Raw genomic sequence first — 21,901 nt, 5'->3', positions numbered from 1 at the left:
TATAAAATGTAATGTGCAGAGGAAGCTGACACATAAAAGGACAGAACAACAATGATGAGTTCCCAAAGACATGCTGTGGGAAAAAGAATAATTATAGAGAGTCTATTTTTGGGTCCAGCAGAATTACTTCGGAATTTAAAAATCAGAAGAAGGAATTATGTCACTTAGCTTTGAATTCAAGATAAAATTATTTAGAAGCCTTTTTCATTAATGTTCTTATAGTTTATCAGGATGAAACATGATTAATTGTTAAATACTTTGCAGTCTAAAAATAAGTTAGGACAGGAAAACCACTTTAATTTTGTCAGGAAGAGGGTTGTGAGGTGTAATAATAATTGCATAATAACAGTTCCATGATGTCTGACATGGAACTATAATGCTAAATATAAATAAGAAGACAAATCCGTCTACACCAGTAATCTTTCTGGAAGCACCAATGCCCCCTGAAACTTGTAATTAATGCCCAGGATTGAAATGGAAACTATTTGACCAGGGAGTTCAAAAAAATAGTCTCTAGAACAACTTAAATCTTTAAAACAGCTTACACCACTCCCCCATTTTCCTGTTCCCTTATTTATAAATGATATCTTCTTATGTTCCAATTACAGGAAAGTTTTACAATCATTTCTAGGAATCTAACAGTGACTATGTGAATCACAAAAGAACGACCTTTACAGGCCAAAGTTAGTTCAAATGAACAACCTAGCTCTATAATTTTATAACGTTAAACATAACTTGTTTTCTATGTATGTATATATAGAAACATATATATATATATAGTTATAATATTAAAAGCTTAGCTGCAGACATTATGTGTGTGTGTATGTGTGTCTTTGTGTGTGATGTTTGTGGCAAATACTACCAGATCATTAATATTACTATATCTGCTGGACCCATTCAAATTAATTTAACATCCCTAGTTCTCTGGTCAAGGAAATAAGAACTTCAGGGCTAAATCCATACCTGATGATCCTGAGGAAATGACTTTATAAGTTTGACAGATGTCCATAAGTCTATCCTTACCAGTATTTTGTTAGACTACCTTTCAAAGTTTTCTTTTATTCAGAAGTTATTTGACATTAAGAATCATTCTGTGAAATATTTCTTACTATTATTAACATGTTCATATTATTCTCAACTCCACTGGAAATCCAACGTGTTACTTTCATTAGGGCCCGAATGTTCTTTTGGAGTGTATGCAATACCTGAAGGTAGGGCCATCCAAAGATTTGACAGGTGGCATCACAAGTGGTTGATGTGTCATCGTAGAACCCTGGATGACAAGAGAACATTCCTGTGAATTTGTTAATATTATTAGTGAATAATGGGATTTTAGAGATTTTAACTTAAAGTTATATACTAGTGTGCTTCTTTTGTTAAAATCGTAAACCTTGTATTTCAAATGTTGAATTTTAATGGGAAGTTGGGAGGAGATGTATCAGGCACATTTAGGCTGCCAGGTTGCCACCATGTTAACCAAGAAGTAATCAAGAACTTTGTTCCTGGCACCTTATTTTTTAAGAATGGAGATTCTAAGAGGCACAAACATGGAGGATGGCCCCTGTTGTTCAAGATCGTAGCAGTATGAAGAGGTGGATGTTCTGGAATGTTCAGGAGAAAGGTTGTTCCCAGAAGACAGGATGACTCGATGAGTGGTTCTGAGGACAGAATGACATAGCTGTTTCAAAGTATAGAAAGTAGGTCCATGTGATTGAAGTGGAATGAATGAGGGGCAAAGAGTGTCATAGACTTTGTCAAAGAGGGAGGCAGAGGCTAGATCATGACAGTACAACATTTAACTTTCTTTAAACATAGGACATTACCAACAAGTAAGATTCATCCACTGCTAAACAAAGAATGTATATGAATGGAGTTTACATGCATCTTTCCAAACTCAAACTAATGTTGAAGGCAAGATATAGCTATAATCGAGTTTATCCTGCTTTGCATTTGCATGGTATTTAGACTTAATAGAACTTCAAAGATGTCAAATTTGTGTTTGCAAATTATGTACCTCCAATGGTTCATATTGTGATTTGAGGGACTTTGACTGAACTTATGTTTATGGATCATCAATGTGTTGCGACTTTTTAAAAATTTTTAAATTTTTTTTAGTTTAGAGAGAGAGAGAGGAAGCACATGAGTGGGGGAGAGGGGCAGAGGCGGGGAGAGGCAGAGAGAGAAAGGGAGAAAGGGAGAGAGAGAAAATCTCAAGCAGGCTCCATGCTCAGCGTGGAGCCCTACATGGGGTTCCAATGCAGGATTCTGGGATCATGACCTGAGCTGAAATCAAGAGTCAGATGCTCAACCAACTGAGCCACCCAGACATCCCTATTTGTTGCTACTTCTGATGATAATCTTTGAATTTTTGCCAAGGATTTCTATGAAGTCATAGGGATTTTTACATGAAAAGTCAAAAGTACTAAGAAAGCTATGTTAAAAGCAATCTCTGTAATCAAATCTTTCATGACTCAAAAAACATTTTTGTGGGGCGCCTGGGTGGCGCAGTCGGTTAAGTGTCCGACTTCAGCCAGGTCACGATCTCGCGGTCCGTGAGTTCGAGCCCCGCGTCAGGCTCTGGGCTGACGGCTCGGAGCCTGGAGCCTGTTTCCGATTCTGTGTCTCCCTCTCTCTCTGCCCCTCCCCCGTTCATGCTCTGTCTCTCTCTGTCCCAAAAATAAATAAACGTTGAAAAAAAAATTAAAAAAAAAAAAACAAACATTTTTGTATTACTTTGTAAATGTTTACATCTTCACATATTTTAATAATTTATTATATATTATTATAAGGTGTGTAGTATATGTTCCAATTAGGATCATGATCTGGTCTGATTAAGGAGATGTGTATTTTTACACCAACAAACATTGCACATTTTTAGAATCTGGATTTTCTACAAGCTGTTTTGGAAAAAATAAAAACTCTTGTCAGTCTCAGGCTTTAATGGCATATCTATGGAATTCAGAAGGTTCAAAGTTGAAGTTTACTTTGAGAATTTTCCCAACTTGCTATAAAGTAGCACATGAAATAGAAAGGACTACTGTTTTTTTTTTCTGCATGGTTCTAAAAATTTTATTTTTCATTCCAGCTGAAAATGCTATGAAAGAACCTTTTCACCCTTTTGGTGATTTGGGGTGAGTGAAAGAACAAATATGTCAGTAGTCACTTCTGGTTATCAGAAAATTTATTGATGTGGTAATTTTGATTAGTAAATGTATTGTACTTATTAATAATAAATGTCAGCGTAGTCTTACTTCCACTTTCCTCTGAATAATATCCATATCTGTAGTACCAAAGATTAATTAATATCCAAGAAGAAAAGATACAAAGAGGGCACTTGAGTGGCTCAGTTGGTTGAGTGTCCGACTTCAGCTTGGGTCACAATCTCACAGTTGGGTTCATGGGTTTGAGCCCCACGTCAGGCTCCATGCTGACAGCTCAGAGCCTGGAGCCTGCTTCGGATGTTGTGTCTCCCTCTTTCTGTGCCCCTCCCCCACTCAGGCTCTGTCTCTCTCCCTCTATCTCTCGAGAATAAATAAACATAATTTTTTTTTAAAAAGGAAGAAAATGAAATCAAAATCAACTAAACCCTGAAAACACAGAAAAGAAATATAGCAAATAAGGCTAATAGATAAACCCTCTTTATATAATGTCATGATGAAACACAACAATTGAGCTAAAAAAATGCAAGCCTAAGTATGTTTAGTAAGAGGAAATTAGAACAGGGGAGAAATATATTGGTTAAATTCAGCTGATGGGCATAAGGGTAATCATCTCCAAAATGAAGGATTACGTGAAAGACAAAAATTCCAATGCCTTCTATAATGTTTTTATGTGTAAAAAATAATTTTACCACAGTAGAGAGAGAGACACTAATTCTTTCAAGATATTGTAGCTCCATAAATGATTTTAACTATTCAAAATATTATAAAAAGCATACAGCACATGTCATTATACATTTGTCCAAAGTCGTGGAATGTTAAACACCAAGAGTGAACCCTAATGTAAAGTATGGATTTGGGGTGATCATGAAGTGTCGACTGTAGGTTCATCAACTGTAACAAGTATACTATGGTGCAGCATGTTGATAGGGAGGGTGTGCATGAGTGGGGGCAGGGGGTGTGGGTAATCTTTGTTCCTTCCATTAAGTTTTGTTGTGAACCTAAAACTGCTTTTCAAAAAATAAAGTCTACTAAAGAAAAAGTGCACATGCACCTGAATGGAATTACTCATTTTCTTCCTCTATTTTTAAAAGAGATTTTGATATATATTTTGATGGGGGTTTTTGAATAAAGGAAATGGGGAGTTAGATATAATTCTGCACATTATCAGTCTGTGTTCTTGTTCATGGTGAAAAATGTTATTCATACATTCCCAGTTTTAAAAGTTATAAAACACTTTTTTCTTTCCCTGGACCAGCCAACCCAAAATAGACAGTCCTTCTCTTAAATAATTATAAGCAAAAGTGGCTTAACCATAATTCTGCAACATCAAGTCACTGCTACCCAATTAAAAACAAATGTTTCTGAGAAAAATTTTAATTCTTTTTACATACAAATTTGCTGTGATTCATAATCAGGACAATGCAAATTAAAACCACAATGAGATACTATGTTACTCCCACCAGACTGGCAAACATTTTAAAGCTTGACAGTAATACAAAGTGTTGGAAAGGATGTGGTGCAGTGGAAACTTCGTACACTGTTGATGAGAGTATAAATTGGTACAAGCACTTTGAATTGCTAAATTCCTGAAACCCCACTTGTAAATTATAATCCCTGAAGAAACTCAGACACATGTGTACCAGGAGATTCGTAAAAAATACGTTCATTGCTTTATTGTTTACAATAGTAAAATGGTTGGAAGCAATCCAAATGTCTCAGCAGGAGAAAAGGGACATTCACTGTGGTACATTCATACAGTAGAACACTGCAACCGTGAAAAGAAAGAACCACAGCTACATAGATACATTAATAGGGCTGCATCTCCAAAATGCTGAATGAAAGAAGCAATCTCTGAAGACTATATTCAGAGTGATTCCACTTTCATAAAAGTAAAACAAAATAACGCATTGCTTAGAAACACATATGTATGTGGTAAAGCCATAAAGTAAAGCAAAGGAATGATTAGTACAAGCTTTGGGTAATGGTTTACTGCTGGGGCTGTAAGTGTGACCTAATGGAGAGGAACATGACGGGCAAGCTGGGTTCCAGGTATATAGGAATTTATTGATTTAAACAATATATTTGTGCTATACATAATCAGCTATATGTATAAGATTTTTTTTAGTTGTAACACATTTTTGTAGAATAGTATGAAGAATATGATTTCTTTCTCTGTAATTATGCATTTTTTGTGGATTTATGTATCAGCATATCAAAATGCGATATATTTGGGATAGGTCAAGGCATTAGGTGGGAGAGCAGCTGTCTCACATAGTACTGATCCAATTTTTAAATTTTTTTAAGTTTATTTTACTTATTTTGTGAGAGAGAGAGAGACACAGAGAGAGAGAGGACAAGCAGGGTAGGGGCAGAGAGAGAGGGAGAGAGAGAGAGAATCCCAAGCAGGCTCTACATCATCAGCTCAGTGGCCTATGTAGGGCTCAAACTCACAAATTGTGAGATCATGACCTGAGCCAAATCAAGAGTTGGTCGCTTAAGCTACTGAGCCACCCAGGCACCCCAGTACTAATCCAATTTGAAAGTTTACTTCCTTTTGGCAAGATATTGTTAAGATTAGACCCCCTTGCAATATTTCACAGTTAAATCATAGTCAATGCACAATTTAAACACATACTTTTACAAATATGATTTAGGCATATGAATTCTATTTGATTTTAGGTTACTTTCCAGATATGGAGGAAAATAAGCAACACCAATGATGAGCATCTCTTGAATTAATGTATATATGTGTGTGCATGTGTATTTATCCCCGAGTCCAATGAAAGAGGAAAGGGTCAGTAAAGTTGTATTTTGGATTATTACCTGGTTCTCAAGACTTTTAAGTTAAGATGGTTCAGACAGGGAAAATATACACCTAAATCACAAAACTAATAATTAGGAAAGCCAAAATTAAAAGAGAAGGTAATATATGTGTCTTGTTATTTATGTGTAATTCATGTGAATTAATGCTTGTTATTTCATTCAGAAAGAGAATTACTTGATTTAAAACATGGGTCATGTTCATGCTTTTATTTTGTTATTATAAATTTGAACTTAATTGTGTTTTTATACCTTAATTCTCATCATATCCGGAGTTCACTAAAGAGAAAACTGTTTTCAGGACACACAGGGATCATGTAAGCATCTCTTCTCTCTATAGGCTGAGCCATCTCAGCCTGATTTGGAAGGTTTAGAATGAGCCAAGGTTATATTTACCAAACAGTTCTGCTGCTTTAAATGTGGTATGATGGATACAGCCCAACTTCTGGGCTGCCTTTTGAGAAGGTGTCCTAGACAAACTAAGACTTGCCAGTAGGTCAGACTCTATGTACCCTTAAAGTACAGTCATTGTCTTGAGCAGTTGGGTCCAAGCTTTAGAACACAATTATCATCCAGGAGGTGGTGTTTGCTTCTTACAACTTCTCATAAACACTCCTCACCTCTTATCAGAAGGAATAACTTCTAGGCTTAACCCTCAATCCAATTTCCCAAACAAAAGGGCAGATAAAGTTTTCTTATCTGAACTGTTAGACCAAGCAGCTGAAAGGCATTTGCATACTAACTTTTCCTCCATGGCCTTGTATCCAAAGTGTCTCCACATGTTAATTTGTGCAGTTCAGTGCTGGATTTTTTATTTCCTAAACTTTCTGGCAAATAAAATGTATCTTAATGGACCAATTTATCTTCTTTTATTGCCTCTCTTTTATCCTCTCTCTTTTCCTACCTTTTTCACTCCTGGTTTTTAGATCTAATTTATTTTACTTTCAAATCCCATCTCTCACTCCTTTTACTCAGTGAGCAATAATTACTAAGTTAATTACATTCTATAGTCATATATATATTTATCCTGTAAATGAAAATTTTTCTGAATCTTCTCTTTTTTTCTGTTCTCCAGATTGGCCCTTCACTTCCTAACTTGTTCTCTTCATTTCTTGTTTCATCAACTTCTGGGTGAATCTCCAAACCCTTCATCTTGCCATTTACCAAAGACATTGTCACCAGACATGTAACAAAATGCAGTGTTCTGGATTTACTCCAAGGTGAGGACAGGTTAGAGGTGAGGTGAGGACAGTTAGGGGATTTGTTAAAATAGGACTAATTAGGGAAGTGTTAATAACATTTGTTTTGGACAACATCATGAACTACAAAACTGATTTAAGATTCCTTTATGCTTAGGCTCACAATGTATGTCTCTGGTGTTACTATCAATCTCCTGGAATAGAGATACTTAATACAGTCAAGGTGATCTAGCAGATAGAAAAGATTAACAATTACTAAAATATATATGAATATTAAGATATATATTCAAATCCACTATGTAGTGGAGAGCAAATTATAATATTTAGTGAAACTATTTTAAATCGACAGCAACTTTTTACATCAGGCAATTAGTCAAACCTCAAAACAGCCTTTTTCATATTAAAGGTAGCATTATTAGAAAAGGCTCTCAACAATATGTGGTGTCTGCTGAATCTAGATGAGAAAGAACAAATATTTTGGCCCTGCTTCTTTCTGAATAAGACTACTGGGGGAAAAAGAAGACTACTGGGAATATCTATTTGTCATTGTAAGGACAGATACTAGCTTGAAAACGTATGATGTATGTCTGCTCACTGTAAGAAATTAGTCATTTGCACACTCTGGTTTTTGAAAGTATTTATTTATTTATTAATAATTTATTTTTATTTTGTCTACACCCAACTTGGTCTCAAACTTATAACCCTGAGATCAAGAGCCACATTCTCTACCAACTGGGCCAGCCAGGCTGCCCTGTACTCTAATTTAGTGCAAAGTACTTGAATTTAAAATTCTGTCAGGGCTTTTATTGATATAAAGTTTATTTTTAAGTGCATTTTCCACCCTTTCATCAAGCTCATCTAGATTAAAAATTGTCACTCTGTTGGTCTGAGCTTTATTTTATTATTATTAATTTTGTCTATTTTAAGCTACATGGGACAAAGAAAATGTGTTGCAGAATATCGGTTTGCTATGCTATCTATAAACATACCAGAAATAAATTGAATGCTGGCTAGTCCTTAAAAAATACAGTTTCTTAAAGGGCATTGTTATCACTTATATTTTGTAATAAAAATTTTATTATAAGTACATTATTTGATAATGACCATATCCAACAGTGTCAGGAAGTTCAAAGAGTTAAAGCATAGGAAAGGATGGTTGAAAGGAGAAGCTATTTGACAATTTACTTTTATGTTTTGAGCAAGACTTCCTTTAAAATGGAGAGTTGTTTAATCCAAATAGTCTTGTTGCTTGTGGTTTAAAGTTCAGTCAGTGAGTTATTAGATAATATGTTGAAAGACAGTAAGATAACTACAACACATTTTATATACATATTTTCTCTGAATACTATGAGCATAATTTAAGAATCAGTCTTTCTCAAAGGAAAATTATCATTTTCATAGATGATATGAATATCTGGGCTCAGAAGAAAAAACCTAATTATGGTATATCTAGGTGAATGAATGACTAGCCCTCAGTTTTAAAAGAAAATAAAATTTACTATATGAATCTCAACACATGGAGAATCTACATTAGAAAAACAAGTGTTGTTATAATTTGTGAGTCGAGTCAATTCAGAAGATGTATTTTGTGAAAATCCATCATGATGCTCTCAAACAAATCATGTCTTAATTTAATGATAAATATGTATTTCACGTTATAAAATAGTCCTTTGGTTTTACATTTAGAAAATTTCAAAAACTATACAGTGATGAAAGGGCATTGACAGTTGGCATTCTTTTTAGAATTATCTCTAAATATTTATAAATCAACACTTAAAAGCTTGATAAATTGTGAATTTTCAAGTGCATAACTCATCACTTATCAAACGGGGTATAGTTTTTGTAAATTAAACAGAATTTCTATTTTGCCATATGTATTTTTTTAAAAGATTGATTTGCTTTTCTCTAAATTCCACTGCTGCGTTTTTTTCTCCTTCTATAGACATTTGAGTGTTATTGTCCAGAAAGGCAATAAGTAATGGAGTAAGACTTTTGTTGGGAGGCAACAGTTGGCAGGTCTGCCAGTTTCAACAAGAAATTCTGCCAAATTCAGCCATTGTTTGGCCATTTGGGGAAATGCTTCAACATTTTGTGCTAAAATACCAAGCAACCTTCTCATTTACCCTAGTTTGAAAGGTCACTCCTTGGAATTCAGTGAAACCTGAACACTAACTACGTTACAGAAAAGCATCTTTACTAATTTATTTCCCTTTACAAAGGCAGTGGAGGAATAAATATTAGGTTGACCTAAGAATAACAAAATGATAATTAGTTTCTGAGTATTTTCTCTTCGGCCATGGGTCATGTTTACAACACCTTCAAAATTTCAGCTCTAGAATCTATTGGATACTGCAGACAAAATCACGTAAAGTCTCTCTCTAGTTTTCCGTGGAGACTGATACAAAGAAACATATTCATTCATTAATCATTTGTTAAGAAATTTTTAAGCACCTACTTTGTATAGGCACTTACCTAGGTGCTTAGGATATATTAGTGGGGGAAAAAAAGCAGGAAGAAGTGCTTGTACTTGTAGAGCTTAGAGATAATGGACAGAAAATGGACAATAACACAGAAAATATGTAAATTGTAGTTGATGATTTGTTGCAATGTGATTGGTGTTCTAGGAAAAAGCTAGGACAAACAAAAATAAATGACAATGAACAAAAGGGTTATGGTCGTGTAGGTGTAACTGTGTTTAAATAGGTTAGGTTCCAGAAAAAAGTTTGTATCTGAGCAAAGGCTATAGGGAAGTTTGTATCTGGCAAAGGCCAGCAATGGATTTCTGAGAAAAGAGCATTCTATGTTCTTTAAAAGAAACCCACAGATAATTTTTAATCTTGTTTCAGATAATGTGCTTGCATTCCTTTAATTTTATGCCAGTTGATATCAGAATTTACTTCTTTAATAAGAAATAAATTTGCCTGGAGATGAAGAAAGAAGAAATACTAAAGCCTGGAATCCAGGAACTATAGGCCCACCAGTAATAAAGATTAACGTTTTATTATTTATTTATTCATTTTGTTTTTATTCAGGTGCTGTAATGATGAGTATGTGATGAAGAGTAAAGGAGATATAATAAACTTAAAAAGTTACTTAGTTCATTCAAATGAGTACTCTTTCATTAATTGCTATTATAATCTTGTATCAATAAATATGATGCACAACGATCTTTGTTGTTTACTACAAATTTAATTCTAAAGAATCATTCAAGTTGGATTTGATAGGAAAGACAGAAAATCTCACATATTGTATTTACAGGTTGTGTCCCTTCCATGATTATAAAACTATGCAGTTGTAACTGGGAACAAAAACATAGGCCAGAATGGAGAACTATCCTTGAAGTCTACATGATTTTGAGTAATTAGGAGTGGAATGTTGTCTAAATGTAGAAATCTAACTTTTTTTTTTTAAAGCAGATGCTATTTCAAGACCTACATTGTGGTTATACTTAATGAAACCCTCTGAAGACACAATGAGCTAGAATCTCCTATTTCTAAGTTCGAAACCCATTAACTAGATTTATTTAGCTTATTCAGGACTCTAGCTTCAGAAGCGCTATGTAACATGAAAAGTTTTGAACATGTAGTCCTTAATGGTAAGGATGATACTAGAAGTGATATAGTTGAGACTTTGTAACCTTAAATATGTAGTCTTTTATGACACTTGAGAATTTAGTGAATAATCAGCTTTCAGAGTTGATCTGAAAAATCACATAATTAGTGGGTTTTTAAAGGGTGTTTGAGTTATACAATGACTCAAACATAAACTCTTTGTTAACTTTGGTGTATTTATTTTGAAGGAAGTAGGCTGGAATCTGGTTCATTAAGTATGGACATGTATTAATTTTATGATCAAAAAGACTCAGTAAGTGTTTTCTAATAATTTTGAACTGATAACATGGAACACAGCACAGGAAATCCTTTTGGAAAATGTATAATTAAGGAAGTTAACTCATGTGAGGAATTCAATTAATAAAAATATTAAACAGTATTTAAGAAAATCATTTTATGGACTTTACCCCTGTCAGTTTGTTCTAGACTTTAACGCTTGCTCATATCTCATTTGAAGCCCTTCCTGTTCAAATTAATGAAACCAATCATGCTTCAAAGCTTTATTCTTAAGAATATCTTTCTTTAACCACATTCTTTCTCTCTTAAAAGTAAACAATTTCTGATACCCAACCATGATATCTGTAATTGATTTAGATGCAAGGAAATCTTTCTGTTAAAGTATGAAAGTTCCAAATTACATTAGAAGCAGTTGAAAATAAGAGATTTCAGAATATCTTAGCCAAAGCACATACAATTGTGAGCTAAGTAGAATCCGTTAGACTGTTTTTTACTTCAGGTTTTTTTTTTTAATGTTTCATCTGTAACCCAAGGTTTCCCAAATATAATGAATATGTACAGAAAATATCTGATTTATCAAGATTTGTCACTTTACAAAACATTCTAGCTCAGGCATTCAGTCCTGATCTTATGACAAGATGAAAAGTAGAGTGGTGGCCAGCAGTATAGATGAAGAGTTCATAGTTTAATCGGCACTGTTACACAGCACTGAGGTGGAGCTGATGTTGTCCAGAGCAGGGGTCCTGTCTTGCTTACCTTTAACATCTAGCATTGGGCCTGGCACGTTGTGAGTGTTTGCTAAACTGAGGATCATTCTGTTTAACCCTAGCACTCCTTAATAGCAAGAAGTCATATAACTTAAAATACAACTGTTCTTTGACAGTATTAAATTCTGATATGAACGGAAAGTTCCCCAGATAAAATATACTGCAAAGAGAACAGACTTTAATTTCATAAAAGGATGAGCAATCTTGGAAGGTCTTATGTGAACCATATAGGGGAAAAACATGCTACCGTTGTGGCAGGAGGGGGTGGAATGTAGAAAACTTATATCCTTTTAGTCTCCCTCATTTATAATATAATTGCTTTAAATATTTCTTCTACTTACATTTAGAACCAAATCAAAAAAAAAAAAAAAAAAGAACCAAATCAGATTCTACCCCCTTCCAAAAAAACAAACAAACAAAAAGCCCTGAGTAACTGGAGAATTTCTATCTTGCTCATAGTTGGATGACTTAACATTTTTAAGACATTACTAATTTTTGATTCAACTAATAAATTCATTGTAATTCCAACTATCATTCCAGCAGAAAGTTTAAAGAGTTTCCAAAATTTGAAAACCTAAATAATTTTTGGGAAAAAAAAGAGCAAATATGGATGAATGCCCTTAACTGCTTGCAATGTTTAATTGTATGCGTTAACTTGGCCAGGCTATGGTGACCAGTTGTTGGATCAAAAATTAGCCTTGATGTTTCTGTAAAGTTATTTTGTAGATGTGATTGACATTTACCATCAATTGACTTTAAATAAAGGAGATTATCTAGATAATGTGTATGGGTCACATCCAATTGCTTGAAGGCTAAATAGCAAACATGAGGTTTTCTGAAGAAGAAAGAATTCTTCAAAATCTTTGTTTTTCAAGCAACTCTTGACTACTGGAGGCTAGAGAGTAACTACTGGGCATTTGGTTTAGAGGACAGTGAGGGTTAAGCAAGTATAGATGAAGGAACATAGTGGAAGGAAATGCATACAGAATGAAAGATGGGACATTACCAATTGCAAATTCTACCTACTATGTACAGGCTTATCTCATTTTATTGTGCTTCATTTTCTTGTGCTTCTCAGATATTGCATTTTTTATAGATTGATGGTTTGTGGTAACATTGCATGTACCAAGCTTATCAGTACCATTTGTCCAACAGCATTTGCTAACTTCCTGTCTCTATGTCACATTTTGGTAATTGAATATTTCAAATGTTTTCATTATTATTATTATATTGTTATGGTGATCTGGGATCAGTGTTCTTTCCTATTACCAATAGTAAGTGTTTTGTGCACCACTGACCATGCTCATACAAAATGATGAACTTAATAAGTGTGTGTATTCTCTCTGCTCCCCCTTCTCTCTCCCTTTCCATGGGCCTTCCTATTCCATGAGATATAACTATATTGAAATTAGGCCAATTAATAATCCTACAGTGGCCTCTAGGTGTTCAAATGAAAGGAAAAGTCACAAGTCTCTCACTTTAAATCAAAAGCTAGAATTGATTAAACTTAGGAAGATATGTTGAAAGCTGAGATAGGTCAAAAGCCAGGTTTCTTGCATCAGTTAGCCAAGTTGCAGATGCAAAGGAAAAGTTCCTGAAAGAAATTAAAAGTGCTACTCCAGGGTACACACAAAGAGTGAGAAAGCTAGAGAGTCTTATTGGTGATGTGGAAAAAGTTTTAGTGGTCTGGACAGAAGATCAAACCAGCCACAACATTCCCTTAAGCCAAAGCCTAATCCAGAGCAAGATCCTAACTCTCTTCAATTGTATGATGGCTGCGAGAGGAGAAGAAGCTGAATAAGAAGTTTCAAACTAGTAGAGGTTGGTTCATGTGGTTTAAGGAAAGAAGCCATCTCTGTTATATAAAAGTGCAAGGTGAAGCAGCAACTGCTGATACAGAAACTGCATCAAATTATCTAGAAAATCTAGCTAAGATAATTAATGAAGGTGGTTACATGGAGCAACAGATTATAAATGTAGACAAAACAGCCTCCTACAGGTAGATGTCATCTAGGACTTTCATAGCTAGAGAGGAAAAGTCAATGCCTGGCTTCAAAGCTTCAAAGAACAGACTGACTCTCTAGTTGAGGGCTAAGGCAACTGATGACTTTAAGTTGAAGCCAATGCTCTTTTACCATTCCAAAAAGCCTAGAGCCCTTAAGAATTATACTAAATCTACTGTGTCTGTGCTCTATAAAATAGAACAATAAAACTCGGATGATGGCACATCTGTTTACAACATCATTTACTGAATTTTTTAAGCCTACTGTTGAGAACTACTACTCAGAAAAAAATGATTCCTTTCTAAATGTTACTGCTCACTAACAATGCATCTGGTCACCCAAGACCTCTGATGGAGATGTACAATGAGACTAATATCGTTCTCATGCCTGCTAAGACAGCATCTATTCTGCAGCCCATGGATGACGGAGTATTTTCAAGTCTCATTATTTAAGAAATACATTCCCTAAAGCTACAGCTGCCATGGATAGTGAGATGGATCTAGGCAAAGCAAACCAAAACCTTCTGGAAAGGATTCACCATTATAGATGTCATTAAGAGCATTCATGATTCATGGGAAGAGGTCAAAATATCAACATTCACAGGAGTTTGGGAGAAGTTGATTCCAACCCTCAAGGATGACTTTGAGGGAGTCAGGACTTCAGTGGAGGAGTGACTGCAGATGTAGTAGAAATAGCAAGAGGATTAGAAGTAGAGACTGATGGGGCGCCTGGGTGGCGCAGTCGGTTAAGCGTCCGACTTCAGCCAGGTCACGATCTCGCGGTCCGTGAGTTCGAGCCCCGCGTCAGGCTCTGGGCTGATGGCTCGGAGCCTGGAGCCTGTTTCCGATTCTGTGTCTCCCTCTCTCTCTGCCCCTCCCCCGTTCATGCTCTGTCTCTCTCTGTCCCAAAAATAAATAAACGTTGAAAAAAAAAAAAAAAAAGAAGTAGAGACTGAGGATGTGATGGAATTGCTCTAATCTTATAAAACTTTAACAGATGAGCTTTTTGTGGATGAGCAAAGAAAGTGGTTTCTTGAAATGGAATCTATTCTTGATGAAGATGCTGTGAAGATGTTGAAATGACAACAAAGGATTTAGAATAGCACATAAACTTAATTGATAAAGCAGATGCAGGGTTTGAGAGTTGACTCCAAATTTGAAAGAAGTTCTACTATAGTACAATGCTATCAAACAGTATCTCATGCTACAGAGAAATCATTCGTCAGTCAGTGGATGCAGCAAACTTCATTGACTTATTTTAAGAAATTGCCACAGTCACTCAACCTTCAGCAACCACCACCCTGATGAGTCAGCAGCCATCATCATCAAAGCAAGACCTTCCAGCAGCAGAAAGATTATAACTCACTCAAGCCTCCAGATGATGTTTAGTATATTTTAGCAGTAAAGTATTTTTTAATTAAGATATATGTGTTGTTTTTAAACATAATGCTATTGCACTATACTGTTTCCATAACTTTTACATGTACTGGGAAACCAAAAGATTTGTTTGACTTTCTTTATTAATTGTGATATTCACTTTATTGAGATAAACTAGAACAAAACTCACAATATATCTGCACTTAAAACCTAAGGTTCTAGGAACAGCATCCATTCACACTAGGGGTGACTAGAGACCAGCAACCAATTGGAAAGGGAAGCAGAGTAATTAAGAGCATGAGCTCTGGAGCCTGATTGCCAGGATTCAGTTCCTGGTAACTCCGCTTGAATAGTTATGTGATCTTGGGCATATTACTTAAAAGTTCTCTTGTTTTCGATGTTTCTTATCTGCAAATACTAATACTAATACTAATACTAATACTAATAATGATAATAGTATTTCTTGGGGCTTTGGGGAAGGCTAAATGAGTTTATATATGAGTAACTAACAATATATATATACATGGCACAGAGCAAGTCCTCAAAGAAATTAACTAAATAATCTCAACAGAGCAAGCCATCCTTTAAAAAGGGGTTCTCTTGTATAAGTGCAGTATGGAAAAATTCACCCACTGCTGACGTTGGGAGAGAGTACTGCAGCAGAGAAGGCTGACACTCCTATTTGAGGCAAAATAATAATAATAATAACAACAACAATAATAATAAATGATGTTATTTATCCCTCAGGGATATTAAGATATGTGCATTCAATAATGTATCTTCATCTAATAATGTCAAGGACCAGAGGATTAAGCTGACAATAAATATATACATTTACGAAAATAAACCTGACAAGTTCCAAGATATTTTAGTTAGTTAACTGGGAGTTTAATGAAATTATGTTCAACAGATTTCAAATGTAGCAATGTCCTAACTGTATATGACATGAATACTGTCTGAAGTATACTCCATTCCAGGCAGTTGCTTCAAACAGTGATTATACCTACATTTCTAAAATACAAATGCATAGGTTATATTTTTTGCCTTAGCTAAAAAAGTATATTGGCACATTTTAAGAAAGATTTAAAATAAAAAAAAATTCATTGAAAATAAATTTTCAAAGACATATGTAGACTGATTAATAAAACATTTAAACATGGAAGTCTAATATTAGGTTTCCATTACCTAAGTGAAATCAAGTCTGCTCTTTTGCCTCACATTTGAAAACAACTAGAGTTAAAAAAAAAAACAAGAAAATAAAACAGAAAAACACATTTTGTACTGATGACATCTTTTCCCATAGCTTTAATCCTCCTTATTTTCAGTTATAACATAATTTATTCTTCTCTAGTACTTACCAAAGTTCCCATTTTCCCTTCATATTATCCTTGGAAAGGAAGCAAAATTGAGGTTTATGCACAAAATATCTAAACAACATTTGGTCTCATGTTAATCAATGGATATGGATTCAATTAATATTCATTTGTAGAATTTATGAAATTGATACTTGGATATAAAACAAATTTATTTTAGTTTTGATTGATAAAACACCCGTGTGCTCCCGAATATGCTAATAAACCTCTATGTGACTAATCTGTGAGGAGAAGCAGCACTCTTATAAACCACATAGTTGCCATTTCACTGTATCACTGTTATTTAATAGACCAAATGACATGTTCAGGAGTCACCATTGTTTTATGGAAACCTGGTTGGGCTCAGATTAACCTAAACCTGAATAGGGAAATAATGACAGATTTATATAAAAGTTTATACCATATTAACATCTTTTAATTAAAAAATATATTCGCATGTTAAGGGGAATACGATGTCTCTGAAAATTTGACTCTATCCAACCACCTCAGTAAAGCATTGAGCTATAGTATAGCCTTGATACCATAGAGATAGGTTGGTTATTTATTTATTTATTTATTTATTTATTTGCTTACTTATTTATGTCTGTGTTGGGTTGAGTTTTCTGCCCTTTTGATACCAAGGTAAAAAAATATATATATTTAATTAAAAGCGTGAAGTAATAAAAAAAGTCTTACATTTTAAAAACGAATACACTCTTTTGACCATTTTGCAAATGATACTGTCATTTGCAAATGATACTGCATAATACTGTCTCTTCTAAGTAAACAAACTAATTTAAAGGTAAAAAAAGGAGGAAACAGGTTCTAGGAAAATATTTGCAATTTATCATCTGATAATTAGTACTAATAATCTAATAAACATAGACTCTAACTCAGTTCACAGTAAGTGATTCTACTTTATTTTTAAATAATAATAAGACTTTTATTGTTTTGTTAAAAATTAAATTCATGTCTTCAATTTTTGGTAAAATAATTGAAGTAAAAACAATTAGATTTAAGATTACACAAATACTGGAAAATGCAGATTATTTTATTAATCTGATTTAATGAACAATATTATAATACTAATTATACATGAAAAAATAATAATCTAGATTTATTGAAGACTTTCCTGTTTAAACAAAATGGCAATATAATGTATGAAAGTATATTTCCTGTTATTTAAATAGGTTTGTTGACTTAATTATCATATATCTAATTATATGTTCTTCCTAAATCACACTAGCTCAGTATTTACATTTCAAACTGTACAATTAAATGCAGTCCACCTTTTACTTCTTCGATTTTATACTAATTAAGACTATACATCTTCCAAGTTATGAACCAAATTACAGGGAGGTAAATCAAAGTTAAGGCGTGAAAATCATCCAGATACTTTTTATTCTTAAGGTTTTATTTTATTTTATTTTATTTTATTTTATTTTATTTTATTTTATTTTTGAGAGAGAAAGAGTGCAGTAGGGGCAGATAAAAAGGGAGAGAGAAAATCCCAAGCAGGCTCCGTTTTGTCAGCACAGAGCCCCATGCGGTGCTCATTCTGACGACTGTGAGATCATGACCTGAGCTGAAATCAAGAGTCAGTTGTTTAACTGCCTGACCCCGCCCCCAGGAGTCCCAAGATACTTTGAGGTGTGTAACTGCTGTTGATGAAGGAATTTGGATAGGAATGATTGTTTATGTGAATAAATGGGGAAATGATTGAAATATCTTGTTGGTATGTAACCCTGATCTTGTGTTTCTGGTACATTCTTATTTTCCATAACTTCATCAAAACATTTTCTTATATTAAATGAGCAGATTTTTTGAAATAATTTAATAATGCAGCAGGGTAGAAGTACTTTGGTAGAAAAAGAGAGCTTTCCTAAGAAATTATAAATGTTTATGGTTCACGCGTGGGCTTTAAACCCAGATACAGACAAAGTTTTATATAGCTGGGTACTGGCTTTTCATATTAAGTGTATTCTCTGATAGTCTGATTGAGTCAAGAACACAGAGGTGTTACAAATTTGACTCTGAGTGTCTTTCATTAACACCATTGCAATGATATAACTTATGTTTTGGGGTTAATAGCATCTCTGAATACGAAACAAAGATAAGATAGAGAATAAAGCCAATGACTTCAAATAATGTCTTTTGAATATATTTGTGTTTTGAAAAGTTGGTATCGTAATCATGATATCTCTAAAACAGAATTATTTTTTCAAGCTGTGTTCAAAATCATACATAGAGTATAAAATCAGTTTTGTTTCATGAATGTATATTTTGATCCTTTAATTTTTTTTGTTAATTTTTGTATAAATATCTGTAAGATAATTCTTAAAAATTAAGGTACTATCAAATTTTAACCATGGAGAGAAAAGTTGAAAGCAACATAGTGTTATATTTGTTACAAAAATGATGCAAGTTAGAAATATATACTAATACTATTAACAGAAGTTTGATTAATTTTATGAGTTTATCAAATAATTTATCCACATTAGCATAAAGCATATAAAATCATCTTTTTTTGTCTTAATATTATTTTGAATTTCTTACTGAAATAAATTTGGTGTGTACAAAATAATGGTAAATATATACGATGAATGTGAAGATTCTCATAAATATGCTAGGGTGTTGATCCCATTTAAACGTATCCTAGGCATCACCAGTAGGTAAAGTATATACATGGTGGTCATTCATTTAACATCATTTTTAAAACTACAGAATCAATTCTAATTTCTTTTTTATTTTCCTGTTTTCCCAATCTTTTTTTCAAATTGAATGAGTAGTTTTATATATTTTAACATTTTTACATAGTTTAATAAAACAATATTTTGGAATGTGCTAATATATATTAGGGGGGGAAAGACCTTGTAGTGGTAACCAAAAGCATATCTCTTAAAGATAACTGAATATTGCAGGTAAAACAGACTTTAACTCACATTATTCTTACAATTTCTCAACCCTATGTTTCATTTTCCATATTTATAACTGGCCTTAGACTCTGCATTGCTTTTACGATCCCATAGCATCTAGAAAAATAAGTGAATTCTTTATGGCTGAAAGCATGCATTGATCCTCTGATACTCTCTTATCATTAAAGAAAACAAACTTTAGAATATAATAATATGAGTTCTTATTTCAAATGTTCAATTATTTTCTCAAATAATAAGTCTTTGCCTGATGACCTTCAAAATTCGTTACCTAGTGTTTCTCAACAGTATTTTCTGAAAATAAAAATTATAAACCACACTATTAGTACAGTTAACAAAAATTTAATTGTTATGGAAGAAAATTATGGGTTTTTGGTTAGCAATTAAATAAAAATTAGATATGTGTGGGGAGTGCCTTATTAAAAATATTATATTAATATAATATCTCCTTCTAAGAAAATAATATAAATTAAAAATAATGCTATTTTAATTTTTATTACTAACCCATGGCATTGGGTTAGGCATTTAATGTGTTCTTTTCATTTCCTTCCCTAATTACCTAATGGCTATTTACAAAGTCACATTCTAAAAACACTTTTTCTAATTCTACGCATGTGTCAGGGCATTCAAAACAATTAATGGTTGAAAGGCGATAGGAAATCAGTCACAATATTTTTAAGAATCACAAAATAAAAGGCTTAATTGAAGTTTCCATTATTTGGAGAAATTTGTGGAAAAATTGAGTAGAAAATTATGAGGGAGTTACTCAGAATAAGTTTGTTGTACACTGTTAATGTGCCAGATTATGGGTGATTAAGTACAGGATTTCTCCACTGAAGGACATTCTGCACAGTATAATTACATAGGTAAGAAAGAATATAGACACAGATAAATTATGTCAATCAATATAATTTGAACCCAAATCTGACACTTAATTTTTATATAAGTAAATTATATCAATCAATATAATTTGAACCCAAATCTGACACTTAATTTTTCTTAGTAACAAATTTGTGACATCTCTATACCAACACTTAAGTAGACAATAGTTTCTTAATAGTCCTGGACAGTCTGTACTGGTGAAGGAAGCATTAACAGATGTTTCATCTCAACATTACTGTAAGTTTTTTTCTGGAAATTCTTTTTTTAAAAAATACACACTTTAAATTCTCTATTTAATAATCTGCTATACTTATTTGGAAAAACTTTGTCACTTTTCTTTATTCACAGTTATCTCTATTTCACGCCGTCCCCCCCAAAAGCTTGCAGAGAGATACCAGAGAAATTGAAGCAATGCATTGTTAGCTAAAGAGTTGTAAAATTATACTTAATGTGGAAATAACATTTTCTTAATCCTAGCTGGGATTTTTTTCTTTTGTAGCCCACCCCCTGATCAGATACAGCGGAAACAATTCAGGGTTAGTAAGAGAGAGACTTAAGCACATCTGGCCACAATGAACAGTGAAAATTCTATTAGTTCAATAACTAGAGATATATGTGCAAATAAAAGGCAAATAGAAGACACATATAATAATAATTCCAAAGTGATTACTTTTCTTTTTAATTCTCCATTTTGTTCAATTTTGCAGAGACTCCAAGACCCCATAAGTAGTTATTCTTCTCCCCCCCCCCCCCTTCTCAGAGTACTAACTGTATAAAAGTTTAAAGACCCTTCCTGGGGGGAAAATGTTTTCCAGCTGTCAAAATTTAAGCTTAGCTAATAGTAGAGCTAATTTTAAAAGGCATTGTTTCCTGATTAAGATATTTGTTTAGAAGTATGCTTTTTAATCCATTTAGATTTTTATTACTTGCTAAATTTATCTTCTAGAATATCACTGTGCATAATAACATCTAGTAGTAATAGATTTTGTATACATTTGGGAGTAATACACTGTAGTTTCTTTAAAATGTGAAATAAATGAGAATATGTTTCAATATTATTTCAATGTCACTAAATTCCACAGTAGGAACATTGCCAAACTAAATGAGAATACTATTCAGAATACATATATTTATTCTGAATAGTGTACTTACCCAGCACAGCTTCTAAGGAAATTCTTGGTGAAATATTCTTAGGATGGAATTTGATTTTCTGAGATTCCGCAGAAGAGATTTACCCCCAGGCAAGGTGGGGAAGAGTGAAAGCTTTGCAATGTAATCCTGCAGGCAGGGTCAGGTCCAGTGAACAGAGCCTGATGATCCTAAATCAGGAGGTGATACTCTCTGCTGGAGAGGGAGGGTTGTTCTGAGTGGATTGGAAGTGTTGTCACATTGTATGTGCTCAGCAGCAGAAGGGAAACATCAGAGCTTCCTGTTACATCACTCTGACCCCGCCTGCAGTTAGTGTTAGGTTACTTTCTTTCTCAAATAGCATACCCCAGGAAAGCAGCACTCCTTTCTTATTCTGAGACAAGAGCAAGAAGCAGCCTGAACAGACAGAGA

At 33.7% G+C, this 21,901-nt stretch overlaps 1 protein-coding gene across 2 annotated transcripts in view; it reads right to left on the bottom strand.

The window, feature by feature from the left end:
* Nucleotides 1-21,686, bottom strand: part of CALCRL (calcitonin receptor like receptor) — a 105,190-nt gene extending 83,504 nt beyond the window's left edge. The window contains exons 1-2 of one of the 2 annotated variants that reach the window (XM_047084799.1): nt 21,494-21,686; nt 1,206-1,273 (exon numbers count right to left, since the gene is read on the bottom strand). The gene's annotated coding sequence lies outside the window, so the exon portion shown is untranslated. The remainder of the gene's footprint in view (nt 1-1,205; nt 1,274-21,493) is intronic. The other variant, XM_047084800.1, reaches the window with a different exon arrangement.
* Between the last annotated feature and the right edge of the window lie 215 nt (nt 21,687-21,901).

This window comes from Lynx rufus, unplaced genomic scaffold, assembly GCF_022079265.1.
Source record: "Lynx rufus isolate CCGP_SWC_20201006 ecotype Redwood Valley unplaced genomic scaffold, mLynRuf1.p SCAF_2, whole genome shotgun sequence".
Lineage (NCBI taxonomy): Eukaryota > Metazoa > Chordata > Mammalia > Carnivora > Felidae > Lynx > Lynx rufus.
Note: the sequence above shows the minus strand (reverse complement) of the source record. Positions and strands in the feature narration are given on the sequence as shown.